Here is a 12606-nt window from a genome sequence, read left to right on the forward strand (position 1 = left end):
CTAAGAAATATAGGTACCTTTGAGTTGTAGTTATGGAAAAGAGTACTGGATACCTCATGAACTCCTAACAACAAGCAAGTATGTCTTGGAGAAGGTGTATCCAGGGTGCTCCTTAGAAGCAAGGATGGTGAAGCTTCCTCTCGTATACTTTAGGTATGTTGTTTCGAAGGGCCAGTCTTTGGAGAGGGACATCATGCTTAGCAGGTGGGAAGCCAGCATATGATAAAAAGACCTTCATCAAGACTGATTGGCAAGCAACTGAAACAATGGGATAAAGTATATCAAATGTGGTGAGGATGGCACAGGATAGGGCAAGGTTCAGATCAGTTGTCCATAGGGTTGTTACAATTCACATTCAGCTTGACAAAACATAACAAGAAGAAGTTGCTTCTCGTGAAATATTATGCAAAATTGATGACCATAGAGGACATTATGCTGAGTGAAATATCTCAGTCACAAAAGGACAAATATTGCATAGCACCACTGTTGTAAAACGGGACTGACATAGGAGTTGAGGGAAGACAGATATTGCATTGAAACAGATGAGGGAGAGAACTATTTAAAAGGGACATATGAATGGTTATTCTTGTCATTACAGAAGTCCAAAGTGAAGGCTGCATAGTGGAGTGGACTTGGGGGGAGAGATTGCATAACAATGAAAGAGTTTTTCTTTTTCTTCTCAAGGAGAAGAGTGATTTGGGGGGAGGAAAGGGTGAGTAGGGAGAAAAGTGCAACAATGAATAACTAGAAACCCTAAGTCTTTGTAATCTTTTATTAAAAATTAATTTTACAAAATAAAAATGAAAGTTTAAATAAAAAAGAAGTTGCTTCATGGGAGAAAGATGTTGCAGTCTGCTTCTGTAAAAATTTACACCCTTGGAAACTCTGTGAACAGTCCTACTCTTCTGTCAGTTGGCTTTGAATCTGAATCAGCTTGTTGGTTGATAGTGTGTTTGGTTTATTGGTTGTTTTTTTTATAAGCCACTGGGGAGAGTAATAGATGATCTTGTATTTCTTTTCTAAGATCAAATGAATATCAAATAATATACAGTTAAGTCTGGCCATTGAGATGGACCAAACTAGTTGCTGTTGGGTTGATTTTGACTCAGGACAATTCCATATGTTGCAAAGTAGAACTGAGCTTCATAGGTTTTTATGACTGTGATATTTTGGATCACTGATCTTTTCTCCTTAAGTGCTTCTGAGTAGATTTGAGTCATCAATTTTTATAGTAAGTCCTGTGAAAATGGCTACAAAGTACTTGTCAATTATAAGATGAAAAATTTCACATCCTCATTGTCCTTATTATGATATGTACTTTTTTCTATGAATTTTCACGATAAGATAGCATTTCTTAAATAAAACCTAAATCCTCTTTCTGCATTACTGACCACTCTTTATCCTCCTCATTTTTCTCTTTAAGAGCTTATGTTTTACCACATGTCCTTTGGTGCTAATCTTGCTGCTTTGTGTAGGTGTTTATTTGCCTGCCTGGGCTAATTGCTTAATAAGACTTGATGCATTTCTGTGGGTGAGGCTATGTCATCCCTGGTGTAAAACATGAAGCAATTATTCCAAGATAAAGAAGAGATTGTTGACATAACTGTAACTGACATGACCACTGAATACTATATGTCCATTGAAGTAAAGTTTATTTGTTCTTCTATTTGAATTATTATTCACACTTATTTATGGGTCACATATACTAATTTTCTGCTGTTTGTTGCCCAAACCCTTGTATAGGAGATTTAAGGAAGGAGAAAGCTGATGGTTTTATCGACTTTGTCTTCTCACTCCCACCTCGTCAAACCTTTTTTCTCTTTAAATCATTTGTTTCCATCAGCCTTTCTATGATCTGATTTCCTCTCACAATAGCACCTCTGTGTGTCTGTCTGCAGCCTGACCTACCAGGAGACTCTGAAACCCTGGACAAGTCATCTGAATTCCTATGTGAGGAAAGTCTCAGCAAGGCCTTGTGAATGTTGCAATCCTTGCAGCCTTCTAAAATTCGAGTTTATGGGGAGTATGGAAAGGGAGGGAAGAGAATATGCAACAATAAATGAATAAAAATGGAAAAAAAGACATTGATGCTATAAAACAAAGAAAAGAATTAAAATCTGGTTTTAGTTTGTGTTTCAGCAAACAATTGCCTGCTTTTGCATTTTTTCTTGTTTCGCTGCACTTCGTCTTTACCTTTTAGCTGTCAGGAGTTAAGCTACAAGATGAGTGTGTCTACCCCAGATGCCAGGGACCTTCACTCATGTACACACTCTACTTCAGTCACCTTCCATCTCATCCATCCTTCCATCTTTAATAATATATCTTCTCATTTGTACATGAGTGAATCATGTCATTATATGGTCTATATATGGGTTCCTTATATACAGCAATTAGTTTAAAATATCCCATAGTTTGCAGAATGTTATGGAATTGAACCCTTCTGCACATGTGCTAGCCATCTTAGTGAGATTATGTTCTCTTGTGATGAATATTTGGAATAGGTTTATGTTCCAACTACTTGCTCCTTGGCATCTTCTTCTGACATCTTGGAAGACTTGGGTTATACACATCCTTTTTGAAAGTGAGTTGTCCTCCTGGACCCCTTTACCCTGTGCTTTGTTCACTCTCAAGTGTTCTCAGTCTTGCTCTGACCACTGAAAATTCATGAAACTGAATTTTCTAAAAATTATTTTTACTTTATATTGCTTTGCATACAAAATTTATATACATTGTGTTTCATTTGCATATTCTATGTTTCACACATTTTTCTGTTCACATTCATACTGTATTTCATATGCTCATTCCCATATATTATGTTTGTTTTTCTTTTAATTCTTATTTTATACTGAATTACTTACAAAGTTTGTATATATATATCTATCTACAGTCAGTTGATAGTCAACAAGGAAATAAAATCTATCAAATGGGAAAATTACAACCTCTTCATCAAATGGTGCTGGCAAAACATGACTGCTACCTACAGAAAGCTGAAACAGGATCCACATCTCACACCACACACGGAAATCAATTTCAAGGTAGATCAGGGACCTGGGAGTAAAGCCCACAAACATAAAATTCATAAGAGACAAACTGAGATCAAGCTTAGAAAGCCTGGTCTATGGCATAAAGAGATTGCCAAATACAGTCAGATATGGCATAAAGAGATTGCCAAATACAGTCAGAAATGCACAATCAGAAAAGGATAAATTTGATGAATGGGACCTTCTAAAGATTAAATTTCTCTGCTCATCATAAACTTTCCAACAGGGTAAAAAGGATACCTGTTGACGGGAACAATCAGTTGGCAATACCATCTCAGACAAGAGTCTTATAATAAAAGTTTACAAGATACTCCTAGGCCTCCACAAGAAAAAGACTGATAATGCAATTATAAAATGGTCAAGAGACATGGAAAGACTTTACACAGAGGACATTCAGATGGCCAACAGACACATGAAGAAATGCTCAAAATTACTGGCAATAAGAGAGATGCAAATCAAAACTACAATGAGATACCATCTTACCACAGTAGCGGTGGCAAAGTTTAGCAGGAATGCAAGTAGTAAGTGTTGGAGAGGATGTGGTGAGATAGGAACTCTTCTTATATATTGTTGTTAAGATTGCAAAATGGTACCACCCTCTGGAAGGCAGTTTGGCACTTCTTCAAAAAGCTGAAAATAGAAATTTCATATGACCCAACTATTCCACTGCTTGGAATATACTCTGAGAAAAGGAGAACTGAGACACAGAGACTTGTACATCAAAGTTCATACAGCGTTATTCATTTGGAAACAGCCCAAATGTCCAACCGCAATTGAATTGATTGAGAAAGTATGGTACATTTGCACAATGCAATACTAAGCAGCATGCAGGAACAATGATTTTGAAAGTTACTGCCTACCTCAGGAGGGACTGGAGAGCATTATGCTAAGTTAATTAACTCAATCCCATAAGGACAAATAATGTATAAGAGCATTATTGTAGAACGTGTATGAGGATCCAAGGCAGGGAGGAGGAAGGGGTTACTTAATCATAGAATTGCACAATTTGATGAGTGGAGGGAAGAGTGGGTAAACAAACTAAGTTTTTTTAACATCTTGCTAGTGTCATATCTGCTTCTCATCCATTTCTTCTATTGTTGAAACCTGATAATTTTTCTGATTTTTCTAGAGGATAGTATTTTAACTCTCAACTTCTGCTATCCACTGGATACATTGAAATTAATTTCTCATATAGTCTCTGACCACTCTGTTATCTTTTCATCTCTTCAACTCTCTAATGGGGCCTGGGTTTTGTCTTTGTTGTGATCTCCAACCCCTGTGTACCTTACTGTTTTCCCCCGCCACCATCAATGTTCCTCAGTCTTTGCTCTCTTCTTAACCTCCTTTCTGTTATACACAGATGTATTCAGGTTACATGTTCACTAACCCCTATCTGTCCTGCCAACAGCTGACTGATGTCCTTTAAGTTCAAGCTTCTTAAAAGAGTTGGAAGAAAGTGGAGTCCAATGAGTGTACATACATGTGATATTAATGTCCTCAAACCCACTATTCCTACAATCTAGTTTCTGACCCTTGTTATTTTTGTTAGGTGCTGTTGAGTTGACTCTATCTTACTGCCACCCTATGTATAGCAGATTAAAAACATGCCCAAGCCTGTATCCTCATACTCTCCTTTATGCATAAGACCATTGTTGCAGTCACTGTGTCAATCCAGCTCATAAAGGGTCCTCTTCTCTTTTGCAGACCCTCTGCTTTTCCAAGCATGATGTCATCCTTTGCCAAATACTGGCTCCCCCTGATACATGTCCAAAGTATGTGTGAGGTGAAGTCTCACCGTGTGCCTCTAAGGAGCTCCCTGGTTTCACTTCTTTTAAGATAGATTTGTTTGTTCTTTTGGAAGTCTATGGAATATTTCATTCTCTTCACCAGCATTACAATTCAAAAGCACTAGTTTATCTTCTTTTTTTTTTTTTAAATTCATTGTCCAACATTCACATGCATATGAAACAATTGAAAATACTATGATTTTGGTCAGGTGAAGCTTAATCTTTAAATTGACATCCTTGCCCTCTATTATATTTTTTATAAATCTGTTTTATTTGAGAGAAAATTTACAATCACATTGTTTGTTTGTTTGTTTTCAGAAAATCATTCATAGCCTTTAATCACCACTAATGGATGCCATTAACTTTGTACCATGTCTAAGAAAACCATTATTGTATATTACCATTAGTTTATCCCACATCTTGCTTTTTATCACTTTACAGAGGTCCCTGACTGCAGAATTGCCTAATGTAGTGGGTCGTTTGATTTCTTCACAATTACTTTCATGAGTGTTGATTTTGGCTACAAATCAAATCAAATCTTTGACAACTTCAGTCTCTTCTCCATTTATCATGATGCTACCATCCTGAGATTTTTCAAGAGTACTTTGGCATAATTAATATCCCTGTTGTTTGTTGTTGTCTTTGTTATGTGCCATGAAGTCACCTGCGACTCATAGTGACCCTATGTACAATAGCTCTGAACACTGCCCTGTCTTAAACCAATTTTGTTGTCTCCAACACACCTATCCCCATTTCCCCAGTTACTGTGTCAATCCATCTCATCTGGGATCTTCCTCTCTTGTGCTGTCCCTCCACCCTTCCAAGCATGATATCCTCCAGGGACTGGTCCCTCCTGACCACTTACCAAATATGTGAGACAGAGCTTCAAAATCCTTGCCTCCAAGGAACAGCTCATTTTCATCCTCTCTAGGACAGACCTGTTTGTTCTCTTAGTATTCCATGGTATATTCAATACTCTTCTCCAGCACCACAACTCAGAAGCATCAATTCTTCTTCTGTCATCATTCGTCTTGCTGTTATGTGCTGTCAAGTCACCTGCGACCCATGTTGTTGTTGTTGAGTGCCGTCGAGTTACCTACGACTCATAGCGACCCTGTGTACAACAACCCTAAACTTTGCCCTATCCTGTGCTAATCTCACCATCTCTGACACAACCACTCCCATTACCCCAGTCACTGAATCAGTCCATCTCATCAAGAGTCTTCCTCCCCTGTGCTGTCCCTCCACCCTCCCAAACATGACGTCCCTCTCCTGCTTGCAACATGTCCAAAGTATGTCAGACGAAGCTTCAGAATCCTTGCCTCCAAGGAGCAGCCCAGCTTCACCCTCTCCAGGACAAACCTGTTTATTTTCCTAGCAGTCCATGGTGTATTCAATACTCTTCTCCAACACCACAGCTCAAAGGCATCAATTCTCCTTCTATCCTCCCTAGTCATTGTCCAGCTCTCTGATGCATAACAAATGATTGCAAAGACCATGGCATGTATCAGGCACACTTTCATCTCCAGACTGACATCTTTGCACTTCAGCACTTTAGAGAGCTCCCTAACCACAGACTTTCCCATTGCAATAAGTCTTTTACTTTCCTGGCTGCTGGTGCCAAGAGTGTTGGCTGTGGAGCCAAGCAAACCAAAACTGAACAATCTCAATCTCTTCCCTATCCATTATGATTCTGCCAATCGGCCCAGTGGTGAGAATAGCAGTCAATAATGTTGACTGTCACTCTCTTTTCTAAACTCTATTTCTTGGCTGCTACATCATTATGGCCTCTGGTTCTTAAAACTATAATGAATTACCCCCTGTTTTAGTAATTTTTAACATCGTCATTTTAATACGTACTAATTGTAACCATTCATAAGAATTCTTCTAAATTTCCCTATCTTTTAATTATTCTTCCTACTATGACTCTATTTCCATGGATTAAAATCCTTCCATATTGTGGATGAATCTGATACTTACATTTAAATCCAGCTTTTCTCTCCTATGATTCCTCCACCATTTCTAGGATGAGGCACTCTCATTTCACCTTTAACTCAGCAAGAAGTAAATGGGTAAATGGAATTTATTTCTCTCTTTCATAAACTAGGTTTCTTACTCATTCTTGTCAGTAAGACAAGCTTGAAATGCTTAAATAACATGAGCTTTCTTTCTCCCTGCATTCCTTTGTTCCATTTTTGAGCCACTTTTGTGGCTTTTTATTCTATTATTATTATTATTATCATCATCCTCATCATCTACCAAACAATCATTCCTCCTTTCTTTTCTACTTTAAAGAACTTTGATATTTTGAGTACAGCAGTGTATTCAGAGGGGAAACTCTCTCCTCAGAAATGTGGATAAGGCTTCTACGCTGCATCGCTTCTACGCTGCATCACTTCTATGCTGCGAATCCAGTCAATTAACTAGGTTCCCACCTTCAAAATTTCTTAGTGTGAGTCCAGATCTCTAGTCCCATTGCCACCTGGCTGTGCTGTGAATCCTGGCCCCAGTGCCAACACCCCACACCCAGAACCCTGATGCTGACACCCTGCGCCCGGAACCCTAGTCTCAACACTCTGCACTCAGAACACTAGTCCCAACACCCTGCTCTGTGAATTCCAGTCCTGACACCCAGAACCATGCTCCCGACCCTGATGCCCTGTGCCTGGAACCCCAGTCTCAATATCCCACGCCCAGAACTCCAGTCCAGACCCTGACAACTCATGCCAGGAACTCTGGTCCTGATGTCTGGAATCCTGGTCCAAGCCCCAGTGCCCCACACTAGGAACTCCAATCTGGATGCCCTGAGCTCCAGTCCAGATGCTGACATGCCTCGAACCCCGCTCCTGATGCCACTGGCCAGCACCTGGGAATCTGGTCCTAATGTTGACGCCCCACACCGGGAACTCTGGTCCTGATGCTGAAAGCCCATGCCCAGAATTTCAGTCCTGACACTGTTGCCCACACCAGTAGCTGACATTCACTGAGAGCAAAGCCAGAACTTTAGTGGGATATTTTGTAGGAGGTCACTGCTGTTTGCTGGATCACATTGGACTCCTTAAGCTCAAGCAGAAGGGAATAAGACAATTGGTGATGGTTCTTGGAAGGGAAAACCAAGGCTTTCTGGTTTTCCAGTCAGGTCTCTGCATGCTGCCTTGCACCTCTTCATGTCCAGCACACCAACTACATTTAGCCAGAACACCTTGGACATTTCTAGCTGTGGCAGTTGTCTGTCAGAGGAGGCTGCTTCCACTGGCCTTTTCTCTACTGAACTGAAGCATATCTTATCTTGGGTCAGAAGGCAGAGAGAAACCCAGACAGGTAACTGTCCCAACCTCTTCTGGAGCAATGACTTCAGATCAAGAACCTGCTATTGCTTCAGACATGAAGAACTCTACCACAGCAATATCATGTAGGAAGCAGGCTACGTCAGCCCCTACACAAGCCCGAAGAAAAATGTCACCCCAAAAAAGTGACACAGTGGGGAAGGGTTAGGGAGGAAAATGTGCAACAATGAATGAATGGAAATCCAAATTCTTTATAAACTTACAAAAAATATCAATTAAAAAAATACTTCAGACTTGATGTCATTAAAAAGCTGTTCTCTTGCTCAATATCAGGTGGTTTTTTTTTTCCAACTGGAATAAAGAACTTGAAGCAGCAAAAAGGAAACACCCCATGAGGTGTGCAGAGTGGAAGGGCAGAGAGAACTACTGAGCAGGAGACAGCTGGAGAGGTAACCAGGAATGAGGCGCTAAGGGACACGGTCAAGGCATTTTCGGGTGACTGGTCAGTAGCTCAGCAAACGTTAGGAAGATTGGCCATTGAATCCGTGAAAGAAAGGCCTGGCATTTTAGATTAGTTTATAGGGCAGTTCTCTGTCACATGTGTCACTGTGAGGCAGAAACAACTCAGCTACACCTAACAATAATTAGTGTTTAAAGATTCCAGAGGAGTGCTGAGACTGTGCAGTTAATATACCCACTCAAAGGTTAGGAAAGTTCTAGTGAACCCACCAGTGCCTAAGAACAAAGGGCTGGCAACCTACTTCCCAAAGCTCAGCCATGAAACCCTCCAGGGCACAGCTCTACTCTGATGCACATAAGGTCCCCAAGAGCCATGATCAATTCGGTGACAAGTTTCTTAACTTCTCAAAGTTTCCAGAGGAGAACAGCTTACATTGCCCTGAATGGACAATATGGGACCTCCTGGGCCCTGGAGTAACTGGACATTGTGTCCCAGCAGCTGTGGCTCCAGTGCAGGCAGCCTGGCTCCAGACGGCCTCACTCCTTGAGGGAGAAGCACATCTTGTCTTTAGTCATCTTGCGCTTGGGGTTGAGGTGCTTGATGATCTGGGCTAGCACGTTCACCATCTCCTTGCTGCTCAGCCCTGGCACTTGATCTGGCACTTCTCCAGCAGGTCTTTGGTGATCATGGGCTTATGAGTCAGGTAGCAGCATACAGTGTCCTCTGTCATTTGCATGTCACTGCTGTTAGACGTCTACTTCCCTGACTGGTTCTGTAGGGTAGACTTCCTGACAGGTTCTGGGGCCCAGCCTCCATCTGGAGCCACTTGGTGGCAGGGGTGTCACTGCTCCATTTGCCTTGCTCCAGCTTGTTGGCAGCCACCCTCAAGGAAGATGTGGCACTGCTCTCTGTGCTGATGTGCCAGGGCAGCTGTTCTCCTGAGAGCTGCCTCCTGATGGCTTCCGCTCCCTCTTGGGGTAGGGTGCGTCTTCATTTTCTCCATGAAGGGAGCTGAGGAGACCTTGCTGTTGATGTTGCTCTCCTTAGAGCTGTCTGACTCATCACTGTTGTCTTTTTTTGTGCTTCTTCTCCTGTGGTGCGGGAGCCTTCTTCTCTTCCTCCTTCTTGTCCTGCTCAGCTGGTTTTTCCTCCTCACTCTCCTTGCTACTCTTGCTGTGCTTGTCCACCTCTGTGGGCCTCTGCTCCAGCTGGATCACTATTGGTTTGCCTTCTGTCTCATCCTGGGGGCTACTGGAGCTGTATGACATGTAGTCCACCTCCTGGCCCTCAAAGTCTCCATCATCACTGTCCTTGAAGACCTCCTTGGAGCCTTTCTTCTTCTTCTTTCTGCCTCTCTTTGTGGGGGGCACCTTCTTCTTGGCCTTGGGGGCTCTGCTGCCTTCCTCACTGCTGGCCTGGCTGTCATCAGAGGACATCTCCAGCTCTTCATCCAGGTCATGGATGTACAGCTTGCTGGCCTTCTTCTCCACATCATAGTCCTCGTCCTTTTGCCACTGGTGCATTATGCTGAAGTGGTTCAGGACCTTGTTCCTTCTCTCCCACTTCTCCTCTGCCCTGAGCATGCAATGTTGTGCTAGGAGCATGAAGTTGTACCAGTTGTGCACAGGGAAAGCCTCAAAGGTGCCTTTGGGGGACTACATGAAGATGTAGTAGGATGTGTTCTCCATCATACCTCCCTTCTTCATGTCCTTGAACTTCTGACCTGCCTTGCCCCTAAGGTGCAGCAGCCAGGGCTGGACAATGGGCTGGAACTCCTTGAGGACAATGCCTTACTTCTTCCTGCATGCCTCCTCGTGCAACATGCTGTTGAACTCACTACCTGTGCCCAACTCAGGCATCTCCTTCTCCTGTTAAATTTTGTTGCTCTAGCTGCACCTGATTGCAGGTGGAGAAGGTGACTTTGTTGGCTGCATTTTATGCCATGATGTTGTATCTTTTCATTGTGTTTTTGCGAACTCGGACAATGTACTCAGTGACAGTCTGGTTGCTGGGACCTAGGACCACCATGGCAACAGCAGTTCGAGTCCACTCCGAGCCAAACAAGGTTTCTCATCTTCCACTTGGGTCTGTGGCCCCTACTCCTGGGAAAGAGGCCCTGCTTGGTCTCTGTGCCCTGTCCCCAAATGAGAGGACCCTTGGTGCCACCAACCTCTACACCCAATGCCCAGAAGTGTGCTCCCAATATCAGATTTGTTAAAAACTCTTTACTGAATACTTGTTGAATTCTTATGTACTTTTTAATACAATGGTTGTTTTAAAATATATACTTGCAGGGTAAATAAAGTTCTTTGGGGCTTTTTTAGGAATGAGTGTAAATTTTCAGCATAGGTCTGTAACTCCTACATTTCCTTATTAAGGTTGTTCATTTACCCATGAAATAAATAGGTACTTTTTCTTTTGTTTTATAATTTAGTTGAAATTAAAGAAAGATTATTATGAAGATGCAATAAAATAACATAATGACTATTAGAGGAAATAGAAATTTTTAAAAGTTTTTGAAGGAAGACAGTTTTGAAATATTTAAAGCTTCTAAACCATTTAAATCCACTAACTACATATTAGAGGTGTGACATACATTAATAATAGGTTATTAATTGTACCAGTGCATAAGAATCTCTTGGGAATTATGCTAAAATGCAGATTCTCATTCCGTAAAAATGTAATAAGACATGAATCCTCAGTTTCTAGTAAACAATGAAATAATGAGGGTACATGGAATAACAAATCTTTATATCTTCTTTCTTTTTTATTTTTTTTCAAATCTTTATATAATTTTATACTTTATAGAATTCCCCACACAGCAAGTATAAGTATAAACATAGTTCCTTATAAACATTTCTGAAGAAGAAATTAATAAAAATTCTGCAAAGAAGCAAAGCAGAAAAAAAAAATAAGGGACACAGTATCAATGGATTTTCTGAAGCCAGAAAGTCTTATGGAACTTTTGGACACAGAATTTAAAAGAACAATTATTAAATATTTTCAATGGGTGAAAGACATACTTGAAGAATTACAGGACACTACAAGCAAAAACCAGGAAGAGCTTTAAAAAAAAACCAATCCAAAACAATATAGATAAAACAAATGAGACATTAGAGGCTCTGGGAAAACAAGAAACCACAGTCCAAAATATGAGGACTAGTATTTCAGATACTGTCAACATGAAGGGACACATGTACATGGATGAAGAGATGGAACACAGAACCAGTGACTTATTACCACAGATCTGCTAGAACACAAAAGCAGAATCAAAAAAAGAAGAAAACCTAAGAATAATGTGGGATACCATCAAAAGAAAGAAGATGCACATAATCAGAATCCCAGAGCAAGAAGAAGTAACTAAAGGTACCAAGAAAGTTGTGGAAGAATTATTAGAAGAAAACTTTCCAGGCCTAATGAAGAATGAGAGTGTATATATGTGTGTATATATATATATATATATATATATATATATATATATTTTCAAGAAGCTTAGAGAACACCATAGAGAATAGATCCCAAAAGAAAAACACCAAGACATATCATAGTCAAATTTGCCCGAATCAAAGATAAGGAGAGAATCCTGTAAGCAACAAGAGAGAAACAAAGAGGAACCTATAAGAGAGAGCAAATAAGATTAAATGCCAATTTCTCAGCAGAAACCATGCAAGCAAGAAGACAGTAGAAGGACATATATCAAAGAATCAAAGACCAGAATTGTCAGCCAATAATATTGTATCCAGCAAAATTGTCTATCAAATATGAAGGAGAGATCAAGATATTTCCAGAAAAAAACAGAACATAAAAACAAGACCAGCATTGCAAAAAACACTGAGAGACATCCTTCTTACAGAGGTGCCACAGAAATCAGGATGGACGAAAGTAACTAGCAAAAACACCAAAAAGAACTCAACAAAATGATAGCAAAGAAACTTTGCCTCTCATTGATCACACTGAAAGTAAATGGTTTAAATGCACTGAACAGAAAAAGAGTAGTAGATTGGATTGTTGTTGTTGTTGTTGTTGTTGTT

General features: G+C 40.5%; 1 protein-coding gene and 1 pseudogene across 1 annotated transcript in view; one reads left to right on the top strand and one right to left on the bottom strand.

Moving 5' to 3' along the window:
- The window catches only part of SIL1 (SIL1 nucleotide exchange factor), a 350503-nt gene that overhangs the window by 238285 nt on the left and 99612 nt on the right, over positions 1–12606 (top strand). The gene's annotated exons all lie outside the window — the stretch shown is intronic.
- LOC102870565 lies at positions 9112–10603 on the bottom strand (annotated as a pseudogene).

This window comes from Elephantulus edwardii, unplaced genomic scaffold, assembly GCF_000299155.1.
Source record: "Elephantulus edwardii isolate Elephantulus edwardi_28Jun2011 unplaced genomic scaffold, EleEdw1.0 scaffold00095, whole genome shotgun sequence".
Taxonomy (NCBI): Eukaryota; Metazoa; Chordata; class Mammalia; order Macroscelidea; family Macroscelididae; genus Elephantulus; species Elephantulus edwardii.